At 38.0% G+C, this 14,087-nt stretch overlaps 1 protein-coding gene across 3 annotated transcripts in view; it reads left to right on the top strand.

Moving 5' to 3' along the window:
* The window catches only part of NFIB (nuclear factor I B), a 234,776-nt gene that overhangs the window by 7,200 nt on the left and 213,489 nt on the right, over positions 1–14,087 (top strand). The window lies entirely within an intron of this gene.

The raw sequence follows: 14,087 nt of genomic DNA, 5'->3' as shown, positions 1-14,087 counted from the left end.
TGCCCGCAAACCCCACACAAGGAACACCTGGCTTGGGTTAGATGGTCCTGGAGGCGCCTAGGTCTCGTTCACCTGCTCTGGGGAGAGTGGCATGCCCTCCTCCACTTGCTTGTCCACTGCCATGCGCAAGCTATGGAAATAGACATGGAGCTTTCCTACCTGGATAGGCATGGATATTTAAAGACCACAAAGAGATGTGTTTTCAAGTGTCTTTGAAATAATACACTTTTTCAAAGACCCAGAATAGTCCGAAGTGTTTATTACACTTCATTTTTTGTCCTCGGCTACATTCTTTACATCTAGTCATCTTTTCCCAGTTTGAAAATGTAACTTGATTTATGAATAGTCAAACCGTTCTTTAACACTCTTTGTATTAACCTCCTCACTAACGAGGTAGATCAACTTTTTTCACGGATCTAGTGCTATTGCCTTGAAAAAATAGAATTAACATTTCCTATTACAGAATGCTTAAGATAGCCAGTATCAGGAAGTATACCTTACGTAGACCTAGATTTATTTAATTTAAATATTTCTATCAACACCTACTTTTGATTGTGTAATATTCGCTGTAGATTAAAGGGATCATAGTTCTTATCTAAATAATTTATGTTATAATATTTTCCCAGAGTGACTTGGGAACACTTAATATTGTTCGTTTACTTGAGTGTAAATTCATAAAACTTACCGAGGAGGGAAGTCGCAGCTCTCCTTACAGAACAAAAACAGAAAGTAGACTGGTTACACTGGATTAAAATAAATCTCAAAAAGAATGCAGAAACCGCATACCGTACCTATTTTAAAAAATCCTTGATAAAGAGAGTGGTGTAAGTGTTGCCTGAATGATTCAAAAATAGGTGATGTATTTTGCTGAGTGTTTTCTGGGTTCATGAAACATGTTTATTATTTTTATTTTTCTTAATATATTTTCTTTAAGGAGGTTTAAAGAAATGCTTCAAATAAATGTATCGGTATATAGATGTCCTTGTGTTAGCACAGTCCATAGGAAAACATTTTAAAAAACAACCTACCAAAAGTGGACTGTAGTTTAATGTGCCATAGGTGGTGGGTCATTTTCTAACTTGGCCTGGTGGTAGGGAAAGTGGCCTGCAGATAGCCAGGTGGCAGATGGTTATCTGATATGTGTTATATAAGTGTGGGATTTAGTAAATGGTATGAACTTCATCATCATCCCAAAATATAAAATATCAGAATTACTCTTTTGACTCAGAAATCTAGGTACTTACTATGTGCTTTTTGTCTTTGTATTTCCTTGGTATAGTTTTAGAGATATGCTTACAAGTCATTTAAAAATTTCTAGTTTGATTTTAAATAATGGTGCTTGATATCATACATTTGGAAATATTGTTTTTTTTAATGAGAGATTGCATTTACTGTTTCTATACACTGAAAAATTAAAGTCCAAGTAATGACGGTTTGGGGAAAAAAATTTTTTTTTTCCCTGTGTGTCCCAAAATAAAAGCACATTAACACATGACACTTAATTTGATTGACAGCTGTCTAGGAGGTGACATTTTAAGGTGGGCTGTATATATGTGTTGGATTGACTGTCAGTGTGTTGTAACTCTGTCGTGAAAGTCAAGGCTGGAAGTAAAGTTTTAGAAAGTGGGTCATGTAACTTTTTAGTGCAGGGAGGGAAGGTTTGCAAGCACTTCACTGCTGCTCGCCTTTTAACTTGCTTGAAGGCTAGTCCTTGAGGTGTGCACGCATGTACATTCACTCCTGGGGCAGGCAGCCAACTCTCTTGGTTGATGAACTGACAATAAAGAACATATCCTTTGGATTTGTGAAGATAGATTGAAGAAAGAAAAATGCATAAATGCCTTCTGCATTGCACCATCGGTCATGATAGTCATAAAGTTGTAAGCAACTCTTGCAGACCACATTTTCAGATAAAACATTTATTTTGTTGTTGTTTTTAGTCTCTCTTTTAAAAACCTTTTATTATTTTACACTGCGCACCTAATTTATATCTTCTGCTACCTGTGAGTGCACCATATCTTCTTAACATCTGTTGGCTGTTTCTTTGAAAAAGTCACATCAGGATGCTTTTGTGTTTTCCTTTTTTCAAAATTTATATCTTTTTCCTTTGGTCAAATGTAGGTTAATTATGTCATTTTGCAGTGCATTTGATTAAAGAAAGAATTTTAAAATATAAGTCTGTAGTCAGTCAGAGGGCTGCATTATCTCCCATCGTGACTTTTTATTTCTCCTCTAAGTGCATGAAAACCCACTTAAGTATGTTTTATCAATCAGGTGAAAAAGTATAAAGAAAAACATGAAAGAAAAATCAGAAAAGAAAAATGTAATGTTTGCAACAGAAAGAGCAACAGAATTACCTTTCCCCCCTTTTTTCTTTCTCTCCCCACTTCTAAACGACTGGGAGGAAAACATGAGAAAGAACAGAGAGAATGCCAAAGATGGTTGCCACTGGCACCAGGATTGGCATCAGACCCTCTTTGTTTAGCTCAGGATGCCTGTGATTTGTTAGTTGGCATCCGCATTGCAGTGTGGAGTGATGTTACAATATATTGACAATTTCCAGATCTAGAAATGTCAATAGTCCTCTTGGTTATTTATACAAGATCACAAACTGCATCTCTTCTGGAGGATGACATAAAGACCAACAAATAATAAAGTTCATTGTTGACCAACTTCCTATGCTTTTTCCCTCTTTCTCTTTTGGTTCAACCCACACTTTTTTTTTTTTTTTTTCTTTCATGCCCAGCAGCCTCAGCCTCATCTTTTTTTGAAATGTGGAAAGAGTTACTAGAGCTTTGACACAAGCTCTAGTGCTACATCTGCATCTGATACAGTTTTGGGGAGAATGTATGCATTTTGAAATCAGTTTTGATATATAGTTCATTAGACTTGTGCATCCCATGGCCGCAAGGCAGAATTTCCTTTAAAGCTAAATAAATCTCTTTGTTATTCAGCCTCTTCTGTGCCTAGAGTCTGGTTGACCACAATTTAGTCCATTTTTGTATTGCTCCATGTTTAGGAAAGGGTCATGTTCAATATAGTCATTTATAAAATGATACCACCCCCCACTTTACCTAAAATATACACATCATGTGGGAGTCCCTGCGTTTAAATCCATAAAATCATTTGACGGTATTGATTCAGAGGGCTGCGCTTCGGCTGTTTCGTTGCTACAAGAACCGCCATTTTGTTTGTGAAGTGCCAGGCGAGGGGGAAAAAAAAGGCAGACACTGTGCTGGATGCCAATAATGGTTGCCAGTGGCACCGAGGTTGGCATCAGACCCTCTTTGTCTAGTTGCTGAATGCCTTTGATTCGTTGGTTGGCATCCGCATTGCAGTGGGCACACTGAAAAGTTTTTGACAATCCCTGAATGAAAGCTGCTTGCTTGTTTGCTGCAGCAAACCTTAGCTGATAGAAAACCCTTCCTTTTATCTATTTTTTTTTTTTAGGTTTCTTTTTTTTTTTTTCAAAGATGGTGACAGATTAAAGGAAAAAACAGCTCTGAAGTGGCCTCCATTTTCCCCAAGATATTAAAGATGTCCAGGGATTCTTGGGCAGGTGGTACCTATTCCCCATATTGTCTTTGTTACTGCCTTCTTGAAAGCAAAGCAAAACAAAACAAAACAAAAACCAGGCAAGCCTCGCGCAGCACACCTTCCCGGGACAGAAGTACGCTGTAGGATGCTGGGTGTGCTCTGGGAAGGGTATGGAGGGCTAGCTGGCTGCAGTGACATGGAATGCACTTGCCAGGACTGACTGTGGCTTTCAGTCACATCACTGCGTATTTCTTAGGCAATTTTTAGTTCCTTCAGTTTCCACACTTCCAAATTTTACAGTAACCCACTGAGAGGACCTTTCTATTTTTTTTCTAGTTAGTAATGTGTAACAGGGCAAACGTTAAAAAAAAAAGAAATGAGAAAACCTTCATGAGGAAACCTAACGTCAGGAAGACCAACCAAAAGGCTGAAATCATTTTGGTTGAAGTTTCCTAGATGGTCTGCATTCATATTGCTTTCTGGTTAACCACCATTATCTCGTTAATTAATAAGAAGGATTAGCAGTGCTACCCAAAAGGCTACACAGAAGGAAGTCTGGCCTGTGGAGGCGTTGAGTGGCCACACTGTGTCCTGTCTGAAGAGTGGCGTGGGGTAGGGGGCTGGGCTTTCTCTGAGGCAGGAAAGGGTTTTGAAGAAAGAGATGGGTCACAACACACTAAGATGTTTCAGGATCTCAAGAGAGAGTAACTGTTGTCATGTATTTAACAGATTCGAGTTTCAACTCAGCCTGACTGATTTTTGGACTGTGTTTTGCACTCTTATTAAACATGTTTTGGAGTGCTAAAGAGGCCTGGAACCTCGTGGCTCTCACGAGAGAGGAGTTTCCCTTTTAGCCTTGTGGAATCCTTAAAATTGTGGATGGTGACTTCTGTTGTTTTATTGGTAACTGATATGATGATCAAAGTGCATTTCAACATTGTGAAAAACGTGACTTGTTTACAGGGGAAGTTGTAATCATTATTATTGTTTTTGAAATAGAATCCTTCCTGGTTGTCACATCTCATTAGGGAGGAAGCAAATGCGAAGAATTGTTTTCCTCCCTCAGTTACTGACTTTTAGAATCCTTTTGGGTAACAATTATTTTTTTTTTTTATGAAAAGCTTAAGTAGATCATTGTTTGCAAGTTGACAGCATATTTGAACCTTTTAATAAATTTCACTTCATTTGCAGATATTTCCCATTATGGGGAAAAGGAAGCTTTCATAATCTGTTAAAACGGATTGGTGGGCTTACATTGTGAAATGCTCAGAAAGCATGACAGTTGTATGCATGTTTGATTTAGGGGAACACGGTTAAGTTTTCCCATCTAGCGTCCTGTCCTTGACTGAACTTATGAACTCTAGTGCACACTTGTTTGCATTCTGGCTCTCGCACAATTCAGCAGATAAAGAAGGGCTCTTACTGGCCTGTCTTGCTCCTAGGCTTAATGAGACCTTTGTGGGAACATATATTGTAATATGAGATAGGTAGCAATTTTCTCACTGATAAGAAGAAAACACAGGCCAGAAGTTTGCCCTCTCTGCCATGATGTTCCTGCCCTGATAGCTTTGCTGGACAATTCAAGAGTTAAACTCTGAGGCCCCAGTTGCCAGCTGGGAAAGCTTGGCATCTGTGTTCTGATATGGCAAACCAAGCTCTTGAGTTGCTCTTAATATGATCTCACTTTTCAAAAGGGAAGGAGAGAGAGAGAGAGAAGGAGAGAGGGAGAGGGAGGTATATCATTTGTTATATCAGTTATGATTTTCAAATATTTAAGAAGTATACAATGATCCACTTTTTGGAGGCCGCAAAGGTTGGTAAAATGTCCCGCTGACAGCATTGGGTGTCACTCTCTGCATGATACCCTCTCGCCGTATACGCTGCACTACACATTTTGTAATGAAAAATATTCATCTAGATTACACGTTTGGATTTGCAAATTTAGTGCACTATGCCTCTTGTGTGGGAAAATAACTCCATATGCAAAAGGACCAAAATGATGTTCATTATTCAGGAATCATGGTAATTTGGGGGATCAGTGCAATGACAGGAGATGATGCTTAGGTCTCCCAAGGGGTGCTCCCTGACAGATACAGGGTGTGTGCCTGCAGACTCAGCTGGGCAGGAGCCATTGAGGAGGCCTGTTGCCACTGCTTTAATTCTTTAAAGTTTCTGTGTTCTAAAGTGGTACCTAAGAGGTATATCCACACATAGCTGTACTATAGATTTCGTAGGATTTTTTATTTACTTACTTGTTTTTCCCTAAATTTGGAATTTACAAGGAAACTGCCAAAAGGAAGTTAAAGTTTTAATCTTCCATTAACTTTTTTTTTTTAAATTAATTAATTAATTTAATTTTGGCTGTGTTGGGTCTTCAAAGCCGCACGCGGGCTTTCTCTAGTTGCGGCCAGCGGCGGCTACTCTTCATTGTGGCGTGTGGGCTTCTCATTGTGGCGGCTTCTCTTGTTGCAGACCATGGGCTCTAGGCGTGCGGGCTTGCTTCAGTAGTTGTGGCTCGCGGGCTCTAGAGCACAGGCTCAGTAGTTGTGGCGCACGGGCTTAGTTGCTCCACGGCATGTGGGATCTTCCCGGACCAAGGCTCGAACCCGTGTCCCCTGCATTGGCAGGCGGATTCTTAACCACTGTGCCACCAGGGAAGCCCCCTCCATTAACTTTTTACTCTTAAGTTTGGCACTATAATTTGGAACAACAATCCAACATATCTGATGAGTAAAGTCTGTCTCATAAACTTTCATTCTGCTTGACTGGACTGAGAAACTAGACCAGTGGGCTTAAAAAAACTGTTTTGTGACACTTTTACCCCTGCCATCCCTGCCAACCAGTTGGAATTTCAGCACCTGAAGAGGGAGGGACCCAGTGGGAGGCTGCGCCAGAATTCTCTGGAATTCATAAAAGTTGAGATAAATAGGTTTTCACGTCTGTCATCCCAGTGGCTTGCATGATAACTGACTTTATAATCAAAAGAATCATTATTGCTTTGTTGGAAGGTTAAGGTTTCAGAGAGTGGAAGTAGCCTAAGGGGCGCTCATTAAAATAGGGAATTATTAAATATCTGAAAAAGGTGGGCGAAGGCAAGGGTGATCCCTGGCTCTGAAACTAGTTTTAGGTGGAAGTGTCTCTGCAGTTTGTGAAAAGGTAGCATTTCCTAGTTTGAAGTTGAGGAGAGTTGAACTTGTGACGCTTGAGGAGTTTGTCCATGTATGCGCTGTGACAGAGCAAGTGATCAGCCAACGTTATGTTCAAAGCAGTTTTACAACCTTTTTTCCCTCCATCCTTGTGGCAGAGGAATAATTTTAGAAATCTCAAGGACTAGTGGTTATGTGATGGGAAACAGGAGTTATTACAGCAGCATGCCTCAGCGCCAAGCATAGCAAGAGGGGAGCTTCCTCTTCAAGCTCACTTTTCTGTGGCAGCGTGGTATGTCGTCTCATCTTCAAATACGTTCTTGGGTCCTTGAACTCTAATTATGTGATGTGGTTAATTTCACTGAATTCCATTGTTGGGATTTGGCATAGAGAAAAAATCACCAAACTGCAGAGAACTTGCGAACTTTAAGTGCGTGCTGTGGAGGAGGGAGTCTGCGGGATTAGTTTGTATTAGACTGGATGGTATAGGATGTGAGGCTAATGGGACTTGAATGCTTGGGCTTTTGGGTTGTTATATTATTCAGAAAATTGGAAGAAATGGCCACCAATTAACCAATGAGGTGGAAAGACCTTGAGGCTGAATTGAAGGCCACACATACAAGAAAAAACTACCCTCAAAATTACATCAAGCAATGTTCTAAGAGGGGAATGCAAACTCTTCTTGTGCATAAATATATTGTTTATAATAAAACACTTAGATACACATATTCTCTCTGTTTATGATGATAGTTTAAACAGGACGGCACTGATGAATCACAGACAAATTAAAGAACTCTGAATAAGAACTATATAATTGAAAATATGGGGTGATGGATGAAGTAATTTTACTAGCTGAGAGTTGCCTGGAGGTTGTTTATTTTCAGAATCCCATTTTAAGGCAGTTCAGAGCATGTAGTAAGTTATGGATGAAGCACAAATCAGTTGAAAATGGGATTTGTTTAAACAAGCGCAAAAAAAGAAAATAAGAATTGCTTTTGAGAAAACATTCTTTAAATATATTGCAGTTTTAAAATTCTGGCTAGCGTCAACTCCATGTCTCAAAGTAGAAACTTTAATAAATAGTATCGAGTTGAATTGTAAAATACATATATCTCCCACAAAACTACACAAAAGCATTTAACAAGCATCAGTTCGTAATTGTGACACTAATACATATTCTGATGCAGCGTGAAGCTGAGGATTTTTTTTAAAACTTCATTTTTCAAAACTCACATTGAAAAATATACATGGAGAAATGTATTGCTGTTAACAGGGAATGGTAGAGCTTAGGACAAAGATCTGATCATCAGCACAGATGTTAAGATAGTTATTTGAAATAGGGTGTATTTTGTAATTCGTGTGAGTAGGGGATTACATTTGTGCCCATGTTAATAACCCGAGTATGTCAATATGAAGTCTATACCCCTCTATTAGTGAATTCTGAGGTGTGAAAAATGTTCCTGCTTAGGACAACTTGTATTTTATTATTCTGACATCTGCAGTTTCTGGATGGATTACCTTAAATTTGCTATGCTATGTTAAAAGCCTTGTTTTATGAGGTTGGTCTCAGCTTCTGGCCTTAGTGTCAGGAACCCTGCTACGTGATGCAACTTGCCTTGTTAGGTTTAATTGACCAAAGCTGATGTGTTAAAACAATTCATTTGTGTTGTAACTTATGCCCTGGCTAACTTGCTACCTGAATCCTTTGACCTTGACTTGTCTGGGTCATGAAATGGCTGCAAGCTGTTTGACCTTTCTATTGTGTAGTAATGTCACTGTTTCCTCTTATTCTTTTATGGTAATAGCTGACAAAAAGCCCCAGCCCTGACTTTACACCCCAGTGGATTCCAGGCGTCCCTTCGCAGTAGTGATGTCTTCTGTTTGACATGGTCTAGCCGTAGAAGTGACTTTCTTTTGTTTGCTGACAGTGATGGGGACAGATTTGCAGCTCTCCTTGCTCCAGGAGGTGGGGGGGTAGTATTCTGGCATTTAGAGGGATTTGGATTTCTTCTGCTTAGATTTTCAGTTTCCGTGTTTTATGATTATTCATATCACCATTTCCTTTTCCCCTCTCTTCTGAGGTTGGCTTTTCAGCTTTTTATATTTATGATTTCCTTAATAATTGCTTTTCAACATTTTCGGCTGTTACAATAAAAATATTTTATTGTCACTATATAGGGTAAAACTGGTAAATTTAGTTATGCTTTGGATTAGCAATGCGTAAGTCCTAAAATGACTGACTTATAAACTTCACCTCTTAAACTTGTCTGGTATTGGAAAAAGCTGTATACTAAACATGTAGGATTAAAACAAAATTTTTAAGAAATGAGAGTCATGTTGTAACTTTACATAGTCCATCTTATAGTTTTAGGGGAAACCTATTCTTGCGACTTAGATAGCTAAATTTCAAAGCATAGTGAACCATTGGTAAATCTGAAGCTTCTACTTCTTTGGGGATATTTGCCAGCATGTGAAATTCAATGCTTATTTTAACAAATATAAAAATTGTTTTTTCCCTTCTTTATGAAACCCTCCTATGCAAAAATAGAGAATTTTACCTCTGTTCTCTTCCGAAGCAGTGAAATAATTTTATTTTTAAAATATTGGAAATGCCTTCTAAAATGTTAAAACACAGATATTTTTATCCTACCAAATTTTTCTTTGCCAAGTATGACATTGTAGTTCATGATTTTTCCTATATTTGCCAGATTAAATATTTAAAATCCAAGCTGTTACATTTTATTTTTAAATTATTAGAGGGAAAAAAGGAAGTTTAAGTTAGAATGCGCATTTCCTTACTTGTATGTCCCATACTGTTTATCCATGTGTGTGGATACACTGACAGATGAGAGACAATGTGGTCCAGGCACAAGAACCTTGGAAGAAAACATGCAATTTTTCTATTCCCATTTAAAAAATATCTGAAATGGCAGGTGAGAGAGTTTTTCTTTTTCTTTCTTTCTTTCTTTCTTTTTTTTTGGTTGTTGCTGTTTTAAACTATTTTTCCCCCAGGAATGTTCACAAGATCAAGGAATTTAAGTGCTTTACAGCATTAATTGTGTTGATAATCCAGCATCCTGCGGATCCAAGGAAGAAAGGTAAATGAAACGTCTGGTTTTGGTCAATAGCCTCAGTGTCTCTCTCCTGTCCATAAAATCCAATCTAGACTTGAAAACACCTCTCATGCCTTTCTGCTCACTCATTGGTGTTTTCAGTGGTGGAGTCCACCAAGAATCGAGTTTGGATGTGGTTAGTGGGCTAATGGGTCATATGCAGTGGGACTGTGATACAAGAACAGCGGCCAGCCCCCAAGGATTTAAAAAATGTCTGTGATTTCTTCCAGAAGTCTGCCTCAGTTCCTCCGCCGAAATGATGTAAAACAAATCGCAGCTGCTGAGTTAAAGAGCCTAAGTTCCTGGATCATGTGTAATTGATGTGTGTGTGTGTGTGTGTGTGTGTGTTGCAGAGTTGACAAGAAGTGAAGGTAGAGAAAAAAAGAGAGAAGTAGGGCCTAGATCTTTCAGGAATGACTTAAGAAGGATGGTTCATTCATAGATTGAGGAGTAAATAACATACCATTTAAAATATTCTGTCAGCTTTGGATTTTGGATTCCTTCACAGCTGAGCACATCTCCCTTCTTCCTGCCTTTTAGTTTTTGTAGAACATAGAAAAATAAGCGCATGAATGTGACATGTCTTCGTAGTCTTGCTTCTTCTCTTTATCAGTTTTGTGACCTTGGCTACGTCACTTAAGCTCCACGTGCTTTAGTTTTCTGTCTTGTAAAATGAGGATTAGAATGCCCGCTTCGCAGGGCTGTTTGAGGATTACATGAAATAATTCATGTAAGTAAAAGCAATGATGTTATTAATAAGAGTGATTATTGCTCTTTATAAAGGAACATGGCATAATATAGACATCCGGAGGAGATGCCCAATAGTGAAGAGAATGAGTGATTAGGTGTTGCAGCAAGAGGTCATCAGTTAGTTTATGTGTATCTCAGGTGATAAGACCCTCCAAAGAGAAAATGAAAAGTCCCGATCACAGTGATGTGTATAGATATTTCCTAGTAGGAACATGTTCCTAGTTGTATATGGTTTTTATATCAACTTAAAGTAGAATTACTGTACAGTTTTAGCAGTCCTCTATATCAGACTTATCAGAGAGTTAATTTCTTGATCAATCTAGGAGTCCCTGAAAGGAAGGAGTAAAATAATTTTATTAGTTGGCTCTTTGAGTAAATAACTTTGTGTTAAGTGAAGGGTGTAGTAGGAAGTACTTGTCATTCATTGTACTCCAGTGAAAACATAGGACTTTTAGTTATAAAAACATGAAATTGCCAACATTTGGGAGAGCTACACTTATGTTTTAGATTTGGTTGGACAGAAGTGGTGATGTTGTGGACTGGATTGTTCTAGAGGAGCAGGCTGCTGGTTTTTAGACTCAAGTCTGAAAGTGTCTTATTTAAAAACGATCCCTAGTTGGGTCAAAACTCAAAATGTTTCATTAGTTACGTGAATTGTTTTCACTTTATTGCCACTGGACTCTTCCTCTTTAAGTCAGTCTTTCCCACGCGTCCTTTTTTATGGTGTTGAGAAAATTAATTAAATAATCTTTAGAGGAAAAAGGTTAATATTTCTTACTTAAAGTGATGTCACTTTTTCTAAGAACAATTGAAAGCCGAATGGGAAGTGGTTAAAACATCTTCTTCTTCTTCCCAAATTAGATTTAGGATTAGCGCTTGAGTTTTGTGGCTCTGGTTGGTTGGATCCGGTGGTCCTGAAGCCTCTCTTGTGGGCCAGATTTTCCTTGGGGAACCAGTCATGGTGCTTCTTGCCCATGGGCGGTGGGTTGCTCCTCTCACTTACTTTGTACAGCAGATTTGCAAAGTGGACAGGTTAGCCCATACCCACAGTCTCTACGAGGGAAATATCTTAAATCACACGTCACACTGATGCAGTGCAAAAAAATTTCATATTCTTCTATGCAGCGTTTTAATTATGATTATACTTAGGGTTTCTGGCCAGGAGTTAATAGGAAAAGTTATCTCACTGTTTGTCTGTTAAAGGGTAACTAGGGTGTGCAGAAAGTAGAATCAGGACATTGATTAGCTTGCTCTGATTATGGCACATAATTTTTAATAATCTGTGTCATGTCTTTTCTTTTTGAGAACATACCTGGTGTTGCTATTCGGTTCAAAATCAAGAAGCATGTATTTTATTTAGTACATAAAAAAGTACATCCAGAATTTTTTGACATGTGTAAACGGGATTGCTGTTGATGGCAGAAGGATTTAGTATTTTGTCCTTCTAATACATTTGAAAAGCTTTGTTTGCACTTAGGATTTAAAGTTGATATTGACCCGAAATGGTCAATATGCATTGACCATGTATGCAAATCGATGCATACATGATTCTTAAATACTGGTTGCCTTTCTTAGCCTCCTGGTGAAGCTAACATATTTCTTTAAATTTCCTGATGGTAAAGCATTAATATTTTTGGTTAAGACTTACAGTTATCATGTAACAGTATCTGTTCTATTTACAGTCTCCAAATAAGGGAAAAGCTGCTTATAGTAATATGAGGATCACTGGTCTTACAATAATTAAATAGACTTGTTATACTACATTAATCCCTTTTGGAACATTTGGAATGACTTCTTAGTACTAACAACACAGTATTAGGGCCTACAATTAATCTGCTTTTTGTATCCAACATTTGTATAATATAAAACGTGTATAGAGAAACATATTTCAGGTTTAAGATGAGTTCATAGGAGGACAAAATGAAATTATACTGGACTATTAAGGAAAATGAATATGATTCTAAGTACTGATAAAATATGGAATTCATTTTTAGTTAGCATAGGTAGACAAATTGTTTTTCGTAAGTTTTTGTTTTTTTGGTGAAGACCTTTTTTTGGGCTCTCAGAATAACTTTTTGGGACTTCCCTGGCGGTCCAGTTGGTTAAGACTTCGCCTTCCATCGCAGGGGTTGTGGGTTTGATTCCTGGTCGGGGATTCCACATGCCTCATGGCCAAAAAACCAAAACATAAAACAGAAGCAATATTGTTATAAATGCAATAAAGACTTTAAAAATGGTCCACTTAAAAAGAAAAATCTCAAAAAAAAAAAAAAAAAAAAGAATCGCTTTCCACCGGAGGTCCAAGATTTGCACATGACACACCAGATATATGCAGTATGAAATGGAAGCATTTGTTCAATCTAATATCCAGGAGGTGTGTTAACACCTTGTGAGCTAGTGTTTCTTGCTTGGTCCCTGCATTGATACAGCTATTTATTAATCCTGGAGAAAATGAAGCAGACCCAATTTCAAAGTCTGGTCCAATCTTGTTCTGTGTTTCATGGACATGGTTTAAGTTAAGGACAGACTGGGCATTCACTATTCAAACAGAATTATTACAGTTTTGTTAAAGAGAGTTCTGAGTTAGGATTGTGTTTACATCTTCTGTTGTGGAAGCCCCATGAGGCATAATTTCCTCCTCTATGTGGGTTCTTTTATTTTTGTTGAGTTTTTCACACCCGGGGATGTGAATTCAACCTTGGGTATTCCAGTTACAGGGAAAAAATTTTGTGAAGGATGTAGTATTAGTTCATTTCTGGGGCAGATTGCATGCATATGTACAGAGTACCATGGAAGTGCTGGGATTACTGAGTGGTTTGCAGCCATTTTAGAGCATGTGCCTGGGACCAGCTAACACATTGTCAGGGAAAACATGATGTAGCAACAATATTAGATCATGCAAATGAGACTACTGAATAGTAATAGTTATGGGCAATATTTTGGAAAACACTGATTAGTGACAGTTTTATTACAGCAAATGTATGTATCAAGTCCCCAGATTTCATTGTAATGCACTGAAAACAGATGTCAAAGTGTCCCAAACAGAATTTCATGGTTAATCTACATATTGCATGGAAAGTACAAACAAACCATTTAGAATTCTGTTATTTAATCCTTTTAGAAGGAATGAAAATATACAATTTAGATTTACTCCATTCTTTCTTTTAATTTCAGTTTTTGTTTCCTAGGGGCTGATGATAAATTATTTTTTTTTTCTTTGCTATTTTCTTAAGATGCATATGGGAGAAGACATATCTGCATATGGACATGGTTTTACTTAACATACTTTGAACTGTAAGTTTCTGAACATAAGGTCTTTGCATTAAAAAAAAAAAAAAAAGGCTCTAAATTATTTAGTGACCTGGTAATGGAATTAACCTTCTTCTATTCCTTTGTTTACTGATGTAGAGTTTCACTCTATGCCACATAGTGACTGAAGCAGCGTGCTGAAGCGGAAGGGAGGAAAATTGGTAGCCCTCCCTCCTGCAAGTACCTGGGAGACTTGGGGCCTCTCAGTGACTCAGTTTCTTTATCTGTCAAG

Source organism: Leucopleurus acutus, assembly GCF_964270905.1.
Source record: "Leucopleurus acutus genome assembly, chromosome: 7".
Taxonomy (NCBI): domain Eukaryota; kingdom Metazoa; phylum Chordata; class Mammalia; order Artiodactyla; family Delphinidae; genus Leucopleurus; species Leucopleurus acutus.
The sequence above is the reverse complement of the archived record's forward strand: the minus strand, read 5'-3'. Positions and strand labels throughout refer to the sequence as shown.